Source organism: Phascolarctos cinereus, unplaced genomic scaffold (genome assembly GCF_003287225.1).
Source record: "Phascolarctos cinereus isolate Bilbo 61053 unplaced genomic scaffold, phaCin_HiC Scaffold_2;HRSCAF=192, whole genome shotgun sequence".
NCBI lineage: Eukaryota > Metazoa > Chordata > Mammalia > Diprotodontia > Phascolarctidae > Phascolarctos > Phascolarctos cinereus.
In genome coordinates, this window is record NW_027555625.1 from 199,809,660 (window position 1) to 199,824,726 (window position 15,067).

The window sequence follows — 15,067 nt, forward strand, 5'->3', positions numbered from 1 at the left end:
AAAGACAGCATTGGACCAGATGATCTCCTAAGTCTCTTCCAGCTTTGCAGCCTGGCCCAATATACCTTTCAAGTCTTATTGTACATTCTTCCCCAGCCTGCATCTACCATGTGATCCAGCGAAACTGACTTTCTTTTTCCTTGTACATCCTTCTTTATCTCCTTCCTCCTTACCTTTGTACCGGTATTCCCCAAGGCCTAGAATATGGGCACCCCTCACCTCCTTCCTCCTGAACCCTCCCTTCCTCTGAGGATCAGTTTAAGCATTGCCTTCTACAGGAGGCCTTTCCTGATCTCTTGCCTCCCCCCACACCCAGTTACTGTCTTATCCCCCCAAATCACAAGGTATCTAATTTCTATGTATTTCATATATATCTTTATATACACATGGTCTCTCCCCCTCCTATACTGTAAGCTCCTTTGGGCAGCCAGGAGATAGCTCTGGAGTCAGGAAGATTTGAGTTTAAATCTGCCTCACACACTTACTGGCTATATGACCAGTTTGTCACTTAATCTCTGCCTCTGTTTCCTCAAATGTAAAATAGGGATAATAACAGCACCTACCTTCCAGGATTATTGTGAGGATCAAATGAGACAATAATTTGTGTGTGTGTGTGTGTTCATGTATTCATTTATTGTGCCCTTGTATGTTCTTTTTATTAATTTATTTTAATTGATGTTGATCACTTCCATAAGCTTTTGAGTTTAAAATTTTTCTCTCCCTTTCCCCCTCCCCAAGATGGTATACAATCTGATATAGGTTATACATTTACATTCCTATTGAACATATTTTCACATTAGTGAAGTTGTAAGTAAAAATTAGGACCAATAGGAGGAGCCATCAGAAAGAGAAAACAAAACTCAACAGAAGAGAAAAAAAAAAGATAGTGATTCAACTTTCACAGTTATGATCACTATCTATGTCTTTTTCTCCATCCTTTTTCCCCCATTTATGCTTTTCTTTCTCCTTTCTCCTCCCCCCCCAGTGTTTTGCTTTTTACCACCACCTCCTTCAGTCTCTTCTCCTTTCTATTATCCCTTTCCCTTTTCTTCCCCTTTGCCCTTACTACTTCTTCCCTCCCTTTTATGCCCCTCCCTTTTCTTTTCCCTTTTCCCTCCTACTGCCTATAGGGCAAGTTAGATTTCTATACTAACTGATTATGTTATTCCCTTCTTGAGCCAAATCTGATGAGAGTAAGGTTCAAACAATGCTCACCCCCTCCCTTCTTTCCCTCTGCTGTAATAGGATTTTCTGTCTTTTCCTGTAATGTAATTTACCCTTGTCTGCCTCCTCCTTTCTCAGTACATTTTCTAAGATCAGACTAATCCACTTACTTGGATCCATTTAACCCACTTGATTAGATTTTTTTATCATTACATCAAAGTCAACTAATATCCACCCCCTTTATGTATACTCCTTTAACATGGTGTAATAACAATACAGTTCTCAAGAGTTGCAAGTGTCATCTTCCCTTGTAGGGATGTAAACAGTTTGCCCTTATTAACAACATATTTCTTTCTTTCCCATTTACCTTTTTATGTCTCACTTGAATCTGTACTTGAAGATCAAATTTTTTGTTGAGCTCTGCTCTTTTTATGAGGAAGGTTTGGAAGTCCCCTATTTCGTTGAATATCCATCTCCTCCCTTGAAAAATCATGCTCATTTTTGCAGGGTAGTTGATGCTTGGCTGCAATCCAAGCTCCTTTGCCTTATGGAATATCATGTTCCATGCCCTCTGGTCTTTTAATGTAGAAGCTGCAAGGTCCTGTGTAATCCTGACTGTGGTTCCATGATATTTAAATTGTTTCTTTCTGGCTGCTTGCAGCACCTTCTCTTTCATCTGGTAATTTTGGAATTTTGCTATTATATTCCTTGGTTTGTCAATTTGGGATCTCTTTCAGGTGGTGAGCGTGTATTCTTTCTATGTTATTTTACCTTCTGGTTCTAGGACTTCAGGGCAGTTTTCCTTTATGATTTCCTGAAAGATACTGTCCAGGCTCTTTTTTTCATCATGATTTTCAGGTAGTCCAATGATTTTTAAATTGTCTCTCCTGGATCGATTTTCCAGGTTGGTTGTTTTACAATGAGGTATTTTATGTTTTCATCTATTTTTTCATTTTTTTTTCTTTCTGTTTTGACTGCTCATAGAGTCATTAGTTTCCATTTGTCCAATTCTAGTTTTTAACAGATTGTTTTCTTCTGTTAGTTTTTGTACTTCCTTCTTCAATTGGCCAATTGTATTTTTAAGGGACTTGTTTTCTTCAGTGTACTTTTTTTCCAATTGGCCAATTGTATTTTTTAAGGACTCTTCTACCTCTCTCATTAGACTTTTAAAATCCTTCTTGAGCTCTTCTAAGAAGGCTTTTTGGGCTTCAGACCAGTTCATATTCCCTTCTGATGTTGCAGATGTGGGTTTGTTGACAATGTTGTCCACTTCAGAATTTCTGTCTTGATCTTCACTCTTCTCATAATATGAATCTATGGTACGTGTCTTTATACTCGTGGCTTCTTTATTCCCTGGCCTTTAAAAAGATTGAGCTCTCCTGCTGGGGAACAGAGGGCACTGACCCAAGCTTCTTGTGTTGGGAGCCTAGGTCTTGGTCACTGGCTTTGTTTGCTGGGGCCTCTTATGTTGGCAATTGGAGGCTGTAGGGTTCTGGTAGCTTACCTGGCGTTGGTTTGGAATCAGCAAGGCTGGTACTTTAGGAAGACTCTAGGTTGCTTTCTTCAGCTCCTTTCAGATGAATGCTGCAGGGTGCTTATCTGCCTGGGGACCTTTGTAGTGTTGCTTCCCTTATTTTTGCTGAGGCACTGGGAGACCTGTTTGCTGGGCTGCTGCACTGCTGTTCTCCATCTTTCTTCTAGTTCCGATGTTCCAGGATTTTTCTTTCTGGGGTGATATTTTCTGGGTTTTCAGAGGTTAATAGGGTGGGGTATGAGCAACTACCTTTTTACTCTACCATCTTGGCTCCAGGAAGCAGAAGAAGATCCAAATGAGACAATAATTGTAAAGTGTTTAACATTACCTGGCACATAGTCAGTGCTTAATAAATATTTGTTTCCTTTCTTCCTTCTTGAAGGCAGAGAGTATTTTTGCTTATGTCTTTGTATCTCCATGCTTGGAACATAGTAGGTACTTAATAATTTTTTTTAATTAATTGGTTGATTGATCCAGTAAGAGTTAGGGGACTATGAAAGTCAGGAACTGAAATTGAACCCTGACATTAATTCTCTATATGGCCTTGGCCGAATCACTTGAGTTTCTTCATTAATAAAATGCAACATAGTACAGTGGGAAGGAAAAATGTTGAATCTGGAGTCAATGGAACTGGGTTCATTTACCTATCATTTACCACCTGTGTGACCTTAGACAGGCCAATTAAACCTCTTTGAGTTTCAGCTTCCTAATCAGTACAATGAGGGTTTGACTATATTCTCTCTAAAGCCCCTTCCAATTCTACAATCTATGCATGACTAGATGGTACCTCCCAGATGTGACATTTTATAATTCATAGGAGAAAAAAAAATATTGTGGCAACTTGAAACCTCTTAAATCTCTAAACAGGCCCCAGGAACAAATCATTAGGTAGCAACCTGCTTCAGTTAAAATTACTCCTGTAATTTTAGAAGCCCACTCATTCAGGTCAAGAAGAACCACTCTTCTCTGTATATTAGAAACATCTAAGGAGCCCATGAAGAAATTAAGAAAATCAGCAACATCATCAAGGCATTAAATCCCAACCAAAAGCAGACATTGAGTGATTTTCCAAAGTGTTCCCAGTCCTTTGAGGAGGTTATTTCAAATAGGCTTTAATGGTAAACAAGTAGAATCTTTAAGTTATCGCTATGAAAGAAGGTTGGAAAATCCCAGTAATAATAATGATGATGATAATAAAGGCAACTCCCATCTCTGCAAACCTATACAAGCTTCATAAAGCTCTTTATAACAACTTGATGAGATAGGTAGGTGGTAGGTAGATCCGACTGACTGAGTATTAATTAAGCACTTAGAATGTGCCAGGCACCATACCAAGCACTGGCAATACAAATACAAGCAAGCAATGCAGTCCCTGTCTTCAAGGAGCTAACTTCGATTTGAGTGGAAAGAGAACACATAAAAAGATGTTGTAGTAGGGGAAGAAGGATGGTTTGGAGAGGGCAGAGAAATGGCCTGGGCCCAGAGCCAAGACACCCAAGAGCAAAGTCCAAGATTCCAGAGAAAGAGATGAGAATGACAACCCAAGAGCAGGTAGGTAGTGTAGTGCAAATATTATTATTGTATAGATGAAGAACCAGCTCCAAAAGATAGAGTCACTTGCCATAGTCACAAAGCTAACAAATTTCGGAGCCTAGATACAAACGGAGATCTCCTAGGTATAAGTCAGGGCTCTTTCCATGTTGATTCAAGAGACATTCATGGAGTAGGCCATTCCAGACACAGGGAGAGGAAAAGGGATTTCTGCCATTGGGGACATGGCCATGGTGCCCTAATGTCGCCTCTAAGAGCAGTGCTGATTCTCATTCCTGTTCTCTCTTGTTTCATATTACCTCCCTTTCCACCATGCTTCCGCCCAAACTGGACTAATTTCCCTCTCTATTTGAATTGCACTCTTTCTCCTCTCCAAGTATTTGCTCCTCTGTTCCCCTTTGTTGATGATGAACTCCCATCATTCCATCTTAGTCTGTTGAGGGCCCTCTATGCCTCCAAAGCTCAGCTCAAATGCCATCATTTCATGACACTTTCAAGATATCAACCTCTCCATGCCCTAGGTGAAAGTGATATTTCCATCCTTCAATTTCTTACAGCATTTTACTTGCATCTCTCCTTTGCCTTTAGAGATCATAGGATTTGGAACTGGAAAGGAGCTTATAAATGTTTTAGTCTAATGCCCTCATTTTACAGATGAGAAGACTGAGGCCTAGAGAAGTTAAATGATATGCTCAAGGACACACAAGTTATCAAGTAACTGAACTGGGATTTGAATCCAGGTCTTGAAACTCCAAATCCAGTACTCTTAGTATATACCACATTAATCCTTTGATTTCACACTCCCTTGTATCACAATTAAATCACTTGACTTCCCCTTTAGATTGTAAGACCTCCCTGTTTCCTAAAACTCAACTATCCTACCTCCAGGTTCACAAGGAGAGCTCTCTCGAGGCAGCCAAGTAGAATAGTGAATACAGACTGCTGGCTTGGTAGTTAGGAAGCCCTGAGTTCCAGTCCTGTCTTGGACACGTAGTAGCTGTTATGTGACCCTGGGTAAGTAACTTAACTCAGTTAGCCTGTTTCTTCCTCTGTAAAATGGGGATAATAATTCAACCTATTTTGCAGGGCCATTCTGAGAATCAAATGAGATACTATGTGTAAAGCTCTTTGTAAAACTTGTAAGTGTGGTATTAATGTTAGGTATTAACTATTATTATTATATCCCAGTAGCCACTGGAGAAATTCTTTCAAAAAGCCTTTCATTTGAATTTGAAAAAGAGAGCTTGTAGGCCTCCCATCTCCAGGCCCCTCCTGCCTCTACAAGCCTTCTTTCCTCCATTCCTGTCAACATTTTCCCGAGAGGCAAACATTCTCTAGATACCCCTTACTCTCTAGTTCACCAGCTATCAAGTCACTTCCTCTGGTTGCTTCCATAGCTCCTTGAGGTCTTCATCATATCAATTAATGGGTCAATCAGCCTTGTTCTCAAGGACAGATAGATAGATAGATAGATAGATAGATAGATAGATAGATAGATGATAGATAGATAGATAGATAGATAGATAGATAGATAGATAGATAGAAAGATGGATGGATGGATGGATGGATGGAAAGATAGATAGATAGATAGATAGATAGATAGATAGATAGATAGATAGATAGATGATAGATAGATAGATAGATAGAAAGATGGATGGATGGATGGATGGATGGAAAGATGATAGATAGATAGATAGATAGATAGATAGATAGATAGATAGATGATAGATAGATAGATAGATAGATAGATAGATAGATAGATAGAAAGATGGATGGATGGATGGATGGATGGAAAGATAGATAGATAGATAGATAGATAGATAGATAGATAGATAGATAGATAGATAGAAAGATGATGGATGGATGGATGGATGGAAAGATAGATAGATAGATAGATAGATAATTAGATAGATAGATAGATAGATGATAGATAGATAGATAGATAGATAGATAGATAGATAGATAGAAAGATGGATGGATGGATGGATGGATGGATGGATGGAAAGATGATAGATAGATAGATAGATAGATAGATAGATAGATGATAGACAGATAGTAGATAGATAGATAGATAGATAGATAGATAGATAGAAAGATGGATGGATGGATGGATGGATGGATGGAAAGATAGATAGATAGATAGATAGATAGATAGATAGATAGATAGATAGATAGATAGATAGATAGATAGATAGATAGATAGAAAGATGGATGGATGGATGGATGGATGGAAAGATGATAAATAGATGATAGATAGATAGATAGATAGATAGATGATAGATAGATAGAAGATGAGATGGATGGAGAAAGATAGATGATATAGATAGATAGATAGATAGATAGATAGATAGATGATGATAGATAGATAGATAGATGATGATAGATAGATAGATAGATAGATAGATAGAAAGAAAGATGGATGGATGGATGGATGGATGGATGGATGGATGGATGGATGGATGATAGAGATGACAGAGAGATGATAGCTAGAAGGAGATAATAGCAAGATAGATAATAGAGAAAAGAGAGATGATAGAGATGATAGATGATAGCTAGAGAGAGATGATAACTAGAAGATAGATAACTAATAGATAATAGAGAAAAGAGAGATGATAGATGATGACTAGATGGATAGCTAACACATTTATTAAGTACTTACTGTGTGCCAGGCATTGTGCTAAATGCTGGGGATACAAATATAAGCTAAAAAAAAAAGATACTTTTTGCTTTTAAGGAGTTTATATGCTAACATATAAATAAGAGGGGAGAAAGGGAGCAGGGGGACCCACACTGGGGCAAGGCTGCTGGCAGGCAGGTGGAATGTGAAGCTGGGAAGGAAATGAGCATGGTCTGGGTGCTTCATGAAATGGTGATCTGGGCCAGGAGCATCACCCATCAGGAGAGAGAACAGCAGGTGAGGGGTATCTCCCCAGAGAGAAGGGAGAGGTATGACAAGTGAGGAGTGGAGCCAGGAGTAAAAGGGGGAATCAGCATTTATATGGTGCCTGCTACGTGCCAGACATTGAGCAGAGTTGACATTCTGTAACAGTGGAGAGACATCATGTCTCAATAAGCATAGGTAAGACATATACAAAGGAAACCCAAAGTGATCTTGGTTAGGAAGACACTAGGCATGTCCCTAGCCAAATCTGAGCCACCAAAATGGCCTGTGGTGCAGAAGGAATCACCGGTTCATAGAGGTTAAAGGGGGGAAGAAACATTGAAGAACAGTTCTTCAGTCAGAGAACCTGAGACGAGATCGATGAATTGCGGACTTTGAGGCCATCTACTCTAGCCTCCTCCTTTAACAGAAAGGGAAACTGAGGCCCAGAGGAGCTAAATGACCTGCCCAAGGTGATATATCCAGGACTTAAGCCTAGGCCTTCCAACTCCAAATCCAGGACTCTTTTTTCTTTGTTTTTGTTTTCGACTGGACCTGTGACATCAGCACTGTGAGGAGCTCCCAATGAGGCACTCCCAGTACCAACATAGATAGGTGCTGAGGACAGACACCAAGATATAGTGGAGGGCCTGGCATGTGATGGTCCATGGGGTCACAAAGAGTTGGACACAACTAAACAACCAAACAATAACAATGAAACCTGTTTTGCAAATTCTAATCTTAGAAAGTTGCCTGGAGAACTGAGGTAAAATGACTTGCTCAAAGTCACATAACCACTATATATCAGAAACAGCATCTGAACCCAGATCTTGTTCACTTCAAGCCCAACACTCTATTTACTACATCACCATTCCTCTATGCTACCTGCTACTTACTACCTGTACAACCTTGGGCAAATCCCTTTTCCTCTTTGGACCTCAGTTTCCTCAGTTGTAAAATGACAAAGACAATCTCTAAGATTCCTTCCAGCCCTAATCCAAACCCAGTATTCATTTCAGGTATCTTAAAAAAATGAGGCTTCAGGTCAGCTAGGTGGCACAGTGGAGAGAGTGCAGGCCCTAGATTCAGGAGGACCTGAGTTCAAATTCGGCCTCAGACCCAGAACACTTTACTAGATGTGTGACCCTGGGAAAGTCACTTAACCCCAACTGCCTCACCAAAAAAAAAAAAAAAAGGAAAGATAAAAAATGAAGCTATTACCAAAACAAAAGTGGGGTGAGAGAATTATTTGCTACCACAGTCTGCAAGGTCAAAGACAGTCACATAAAAATAAGTTATGAGGAGATAAGTGGAATGTCTGGCCTTAGATCAACTATTATAAAGTATTTAGGGGTGAGTTGTTCTCTTGCGGCCACACGTATATTTTACAGTCTTTCCTAGGGAAAAAAAAAAGACAAGAAAAAATGGAATACAGCTGCTATTTACATTTAACTCCCTCCCTAACTATCTCCACTGCCTGCTGACTCAGGCTCCGGATGTGAATGTTGGAGTCAGAAGGAAATTTACAAATCCAAAGACATTCCTTCCTAGAAGCATAATCAAATTGAGTTTTTTTGCAAGAAAGATGAAAAGTAGAAATGATAATATTAGCACTCTCTTATAGAAATCTTAGCTCAATTAATAATTCAAAGCATCAGAAAAATTACAGGAATCCCTTCCCAATCCCCTCCCTCCTTTTTTGGACAACATAATTAATGATTTTGGCTAAAGCTTCTGGCTTTTTTCATTTGTTCTTAAGGGAAACTTTTCTAAATGCATATGTACAAGCTCTGGACTTTACAGACACTGATATATGAGTTTGATGTCCAGGAGGAATTTGGGCCACATTTTTTTTTGCTATGCCTTAGAAACACATTATGATAGAGTATCAAGAACATTGAATTTGGGGACAAAGACTTGGGTTTGATTCCAACCTCTGGCACTTACTACATGTGTGATTTCAAGTGAGGCACTAAACTGGGCCTCAGTTTCCCCCACTGTGAAATGAGGGGAAGATTATATCCTCTCTCAAGGTCCTTCCTAGTTCCAAATTCTATAATGCTATAAATGATCCCTATATATCTGGAATTATGTTTCAGTAAGGTCTTCAGGGTCATGACAAAAGAACACTCTAGAGGTGATGGGGAACACAAAACTCCAGGGTTTTCTGCCCTGAGAAATGGTTTTCATTTTCCTCCCTGTTGTATGTGCTCATTAAGGATTCTCAAAATTCCTCACGTCCTTTGTAACCTTCTAAAATGTCCAGAGAGATGCCTCAAATTAAATGGGCTTGGAGTTCATCTCATGCCTAACAAGTCACTTTCCCTCTCTGAGTCTCAATTTTCTCACCTATAAAATGGGATGCATGGACTTGATGATTTCTAAGACCCTTCCTGGTTCAAAGAGCACATCATTCTATCACATGTCATCAACATTCCCATCATTAAACAGTTCATAAGATTAGAGCTGGAAGGATAGCCCAATAGCCATATTTATATCTGAGGAAACTGAGGTCCCCTTAGCACATTGACCAGACTGGCATTCCCTCCTGACCTGTGCCTCTCAAAATCCTAGGCTCAGTTTAATCATGGCCTTCTATGAGAAACCCTTTTCTGACCCCCTCCCCCAGCTGTTAGCATTCTCCCCACCTCCTATTATCTGGACAAATTCCTCATAGTCAGGGGCAATTTTACCTTTATCTTTGTTTCCCCAGTGCCTACCATAGTGCCTTGCATAATTTCCTTAATAAATCTTTGCTGATTAATTGATTGTGCAAGGTTTCCTAAGTATTAAGGAGCAGAGCTGGGGCTTGAACCCAGATATTTGATTTCAGAGGCCAGTGCCTTTTCCCACTTTACCAAATTGACTACCATTGGGTGTAAAGTACTTCACTGGTACAATCCCCCTACCTAGCATTAGTTCAGGTCTTAATGAGGAGCCCTCTATCTATTTCCCGATCACACTCAAATATCCTTGAACGTATTCAAGCCTTTCGCCCCATCTCATTATGGATTAAACATTTGTTTTAATTTTGGAAATAATTGCAAACAATTGAATCAAGACATATTTTTCCTAGAATTCAGCGTAACCTGCATTATGTAACAAGAACCCTGGACATTCCACTGAGATCTTTGTTCCCTTCCCCTCTTTGGCTTATTGCTTTTCTGGCCTCTTCTTTCTCCCATCTCCCTTTCCTTCTCTTCAGCTCCCCAAAGTGTCTTCTGGTTCCAAAAACCACTAGGAAAGACACTATTTGATCTGTGAGAGGCAGCACAGTGTGGTAGCAGAAGCACTATACCTGGGGTCAAGAGGCTTGGGTTTAAATCCTAGCTTGGACGCTTAACTCTCTTTATGACCTTATTGAAGGGATACACTTAGCTCTAGGCCTTGGTAAATAGGGCTGAGGACAATCTTTCTTAAAGGATCATAGATTTACATCTGGAAGAAACCTCAAAGGTCATCTGGCCCTACCCCCCTCATTCAAAAAATAAAGATAATGTGGCTCCGAAGGGTTAAGTGTTAAGTGCCCAAGGTCACACAGATAGTAAGCGTTGATTCTAAGCAAGAATCTAACCTAGATCGTCCAGACTCCAAGTCATTCACTCAATCTGCTTCACCTTGCTGATACCTATTCCCAGCGTGGTTGAGAGGAAAGCACTTTGCAAACCTCTGATTGTTATGAAAATAGTTACTAGTTATTACTTCCAGGAGGCACTCAGAAAAACCCAAGTGCCCTATCCCAGCAAATATCAAAGACAGCACTGCTAGATTCATCCTTAAAAGCCAATGACCTGTAAACCTAAGGGATAGGTCCACTGGTACCTTAGGAAATGGCTTTCGGTAATATTCTTTGATCAGAGCAGCAGAGAGAACACAGGCGGTAGTAATGAATGCTCCCCAGGCTCCACCCTGCCTTCGAGGGCCATCACACCCTTCCCAGCCAGTGATTTAGAAGGAAACATGCCCCCTACATATTTCCTGAACTTACTCAAATATCCTTGGATGCATTCAAGCTTTCTCTCCATCTTGTTCCGGGTTTATGGATTAAACTTTTTAAAAAAAATTTTAGAAATAATTGCAAACAATGGAAAACCACATACTGGCTCCTCAGCTCACAGCTAATGATCTAAGGGAGCAATATTTTTAGGCCCTATTCAAGTTATGAACCCCAGTTGCAGATGAAATATTAATTAAAGGTTAGACTTCAAGCTTTCAGAAAATGATTATTCAAGATAGCAATTATATTTTCCCTCTTTGGGGGGAATAAAACTGTACCTTGCTGCACAGTAGAAATTACCATTTCTGTACACTGCTGTCACAAAGATACTATCAAAGCTGGAAAGGGGGCCAAAGCCCCAGGAGATAGCCACAAACACATTTTTGTGTCTGCATAAAGACCAAGTTAGTGGGAAGGGGGGGGGAGCTCTACCGCTGATCATTAGCAGTCCATCTAATTATAAACCACGCTATGAATCAGGATTGGGAGGTGGGGAATGGGGGGAAGAAGGAAGAGCCCTTCAAAATGTTTTTGTTTGGGTTTTGACAAATCCCAGGGTATAATGTAGTAAAAAGAACACTGGCTTTGGAGTCAAATGAGGTTAGTTTCAATCCCAGCTCTGTTACTAATGTTGAATAAGTCATTTCCCCTTTCTGAGCCTCATTTTCCTCATCTATAAAATCAGGGGGTTGAACTAGATGATTACTTACAGCTTAAAATCCTATGACATTTCTGGACCCATTTCCTAGCATAGAGTTAAAGTGAATGGGTAGATTTCCTGAGATTTTCTCCTAGGAAGCCTTAGTTGCACACCATAGTTCTGAAAAGGATCTGGGGCTTTCAGTGGACTCCCAGCTCAAAGAATCAAAAGCGAGATTTGACAGCAAAAGAAATTGCTACAATCTTGGGCCCACATTAAGAGGAGCACCGTTTCTAGGAATAGGTCATTGATAATCATACTGAGTAGCTAGATGGTGCAATGGATAGAGCACTGGACTTGGAATCAGGAAGATCCATCTTCATGAGTTCAAATCTGCCCTCAGACATTTACTAGTTGTATGACCCTGGGCAAGTCACCTAACCTTGTTTGCTTCAGTTTCCTCATCTATAAAATGAGCTGGAGAAGGAAAGGGCAAACCACTCCAGTATCTTTGCCAAGAAAACCCCAAATGGAGTCAGGATGTTTCTGAAAACAACAACAATAATCATACTATACTCTTAGGGTATTGTTTTCAGTTCTGTGCACCATGGTTTAAGAAGGATAGAGCACTGGCCCTGAAGTTAGGAGGACCTGAGTTCAAATCTGGCCTCAGACCAAAACACTTGACACTTACTAGCTGTGTGACCCTAGGCAAGTCACTTAACTCCAATTGCCTTAAAAAAAAAAAAAGGACATTGATAAGCCAGAGAAGGGCAGCCAGGGTGATGATGGGTTTCATGAGGACCATAAGATAGGCTATGAGGCTAGGGGGTGGAGTGGAGAAGCACGACAATTCTATCAAGCATTTGCAGGGCTATCATGCAATAAATGGATTAATTCACCTTTTTCTGTTTAGCCCTAGAGGGCAGAACCAGGAGGAATGGACAGAAGTTACAAAGAGGGAAATTCAGTCTTGAAGCCTGGGAAGACATTCTAGTGATTAGAGCTGTCCCAGACCAGAACATGCTGCCTTGAGAGGTGCTTGGTTGTCTCTCCTTGAAGGACTTCAGACAGAGGCTATCTGCCCACTGGTCCAGTATGGTATAGCAGGGATTTCTTCATAGGTATAGGTGGCACGAGATGGCCACTGAGGTTCCTCCCAACTCTCAAATTCAATGATTCGATCCTTCCCAGTACTCATACTAGCTTAAACATCTACAGCACTTTACCATTTATAAGCACTAAAGAGGAGCCAGCTTGAACTCACAAGAACTAGCTAAATGTTCAATGGGAGCATTTATGCCTCAGAAATCTGGCCTTGATTTATTGTTTTGTTGGTTGTCGAGACTTAAGAAACTGAGGAAGAAAATGTTAATAAAGCAGATTAAACTTAAAAGTATGTCATTAATATAGTTTTTCAGAGAGATGTTTAAACTTTTTTATTTTATTTTTAATTTATGGAATAAAACAAGCATTTCTGTAACATAGTACAATTTTTTAAAAAAGATGATTGCACACGAAACTGCAAATCTATTACCTACAACTTGCTATTCCTTTTAAATATATGATAAAGTTACCATGCAAATTTCTTTGTTTTTCTTTTTTTTTCCTTCCCCCCAGAGATGGCTACCATTAGACACCATATGTATGTATGTACATATGTAAACTCATTCCATACATACTTCTATTTATCAGTTCTTTTTCTGGATGCACTTATTAAACATTTACCAGGACACCACTGACTTTAAACATTTTGTTCATAACATCTCCATTTGCATAAGGAAACTGAGGCCCAGAATACTGAAGTGACTTACTTGCTGACACACAGGACTTCAGGATCATGGATTTTAGAGATAAAAGGGACCACAAAGATCACCTAGTCCAACTTCTCCTTTTACAGCGGAGAAAACTGAGGTGGGGGGGGGACAGAGAAGGTGTTCCATAATTTGGCCACTCTCACACAGCTGGTAACTGGCAGAATCAGAGTGTGAATCCAGGTGCTCTTACTCATAATGCAGGGCTCTTGCCATTGCACCGTTCTGCTGAACCCCGGGCCTTCCAATCCAGGTCCAATGCTGCTGCTTCTACTTCATGATGCCTTTGAATCTTGGCATCACAAAAAGCACTGTACTCATAGCCTGGGGACCTGGGTTCAGACATCAGGTCTCAACATAACACTTGTGTGACTTTAGACATCTGCCTCGGTTTCGTCTTCCACACGTAAAGAGCATACGTTCTCCTTATGAGAGAGATGGAATACAAGAATTGAGTGGAAAAAGGGAAGGAAGGAAGAAAACAGACACAGAGCCACTAAGCCGCCCCCAAACTGTGTCACTAGCAGGAGGTTTTGTCCTCTTCCCTTCTGGAAGCAATGGATACAAATATTCTTCTTCCAATAGTCGTGCCTCCCATCCTGAGAAGCCATAACTATAAGGCTTCAGTGCCTCACAAATCTGATGCTGAGATGCCATGAATGTCTTTCCATGAATGCCTGAGGCTTCTGGGTTTAATCCCTGGGAATCTTACTTAGACTTCTTTACCCTCCCTTAGGGAACTGTGGCGTGCTGAGATAGCAGAACAGGGAGGTTTGAGAGAGTGGACCTGCCAATATGTCGTTGTTGGCATTGTTAAACTATCTCACAGTAAGGCTTTTTGTTAAGATGGTGGCATAGAAAGTCTGAGAGAAGTCCACGTGACCCTTAGAAAATATCTGGAAACAAGCTCACAAAAACCAATGACAAAGAAAACCAAAAAAAAAGCAGGATTAAACTCCTCCAACCAGTTTACAAAAAGATAGCCAGAAGCCAGCAGAGGCAGGTAGAGTGATCTCACCAGAGAAGCCAGCATGAATACAGGAAAACACAGAAATTGATAGGAGGTGGTAAAGGATTATGCCAAGGAAGTCAGGGTGAGCTCTGGTAAACCAGCCAGGAGTCAGTGGACCCAGGGACAGAAGCTATACCAGAGAAGCCATAGCAAACATCCGGAACATGGGCCTGAATCCAGCCAGCAAGCACTCTGAGCAGGTAGGTTCTGAGTCACTGCCAAGCTTCAGTAATCAGGAACCTGAAGCCATATCCTGACCCTGTTCTGTCAGAGCAGAGGTGGGGATGGAGAGATCCCTGCAGTGCAGGGCCTAGCCCTATACTCCTTGGATCACTCGAAGTCACTCTAAGAGATAGGGCCAACTCAGATCTTTGGCAACAGCATAGGAGGGCTGGACAGAGATGCTAGAGACCAACATGATCTCCAACATCCCAGTGGAGCTGATCAATCAACATCTATTTAAGGGTCTACTAT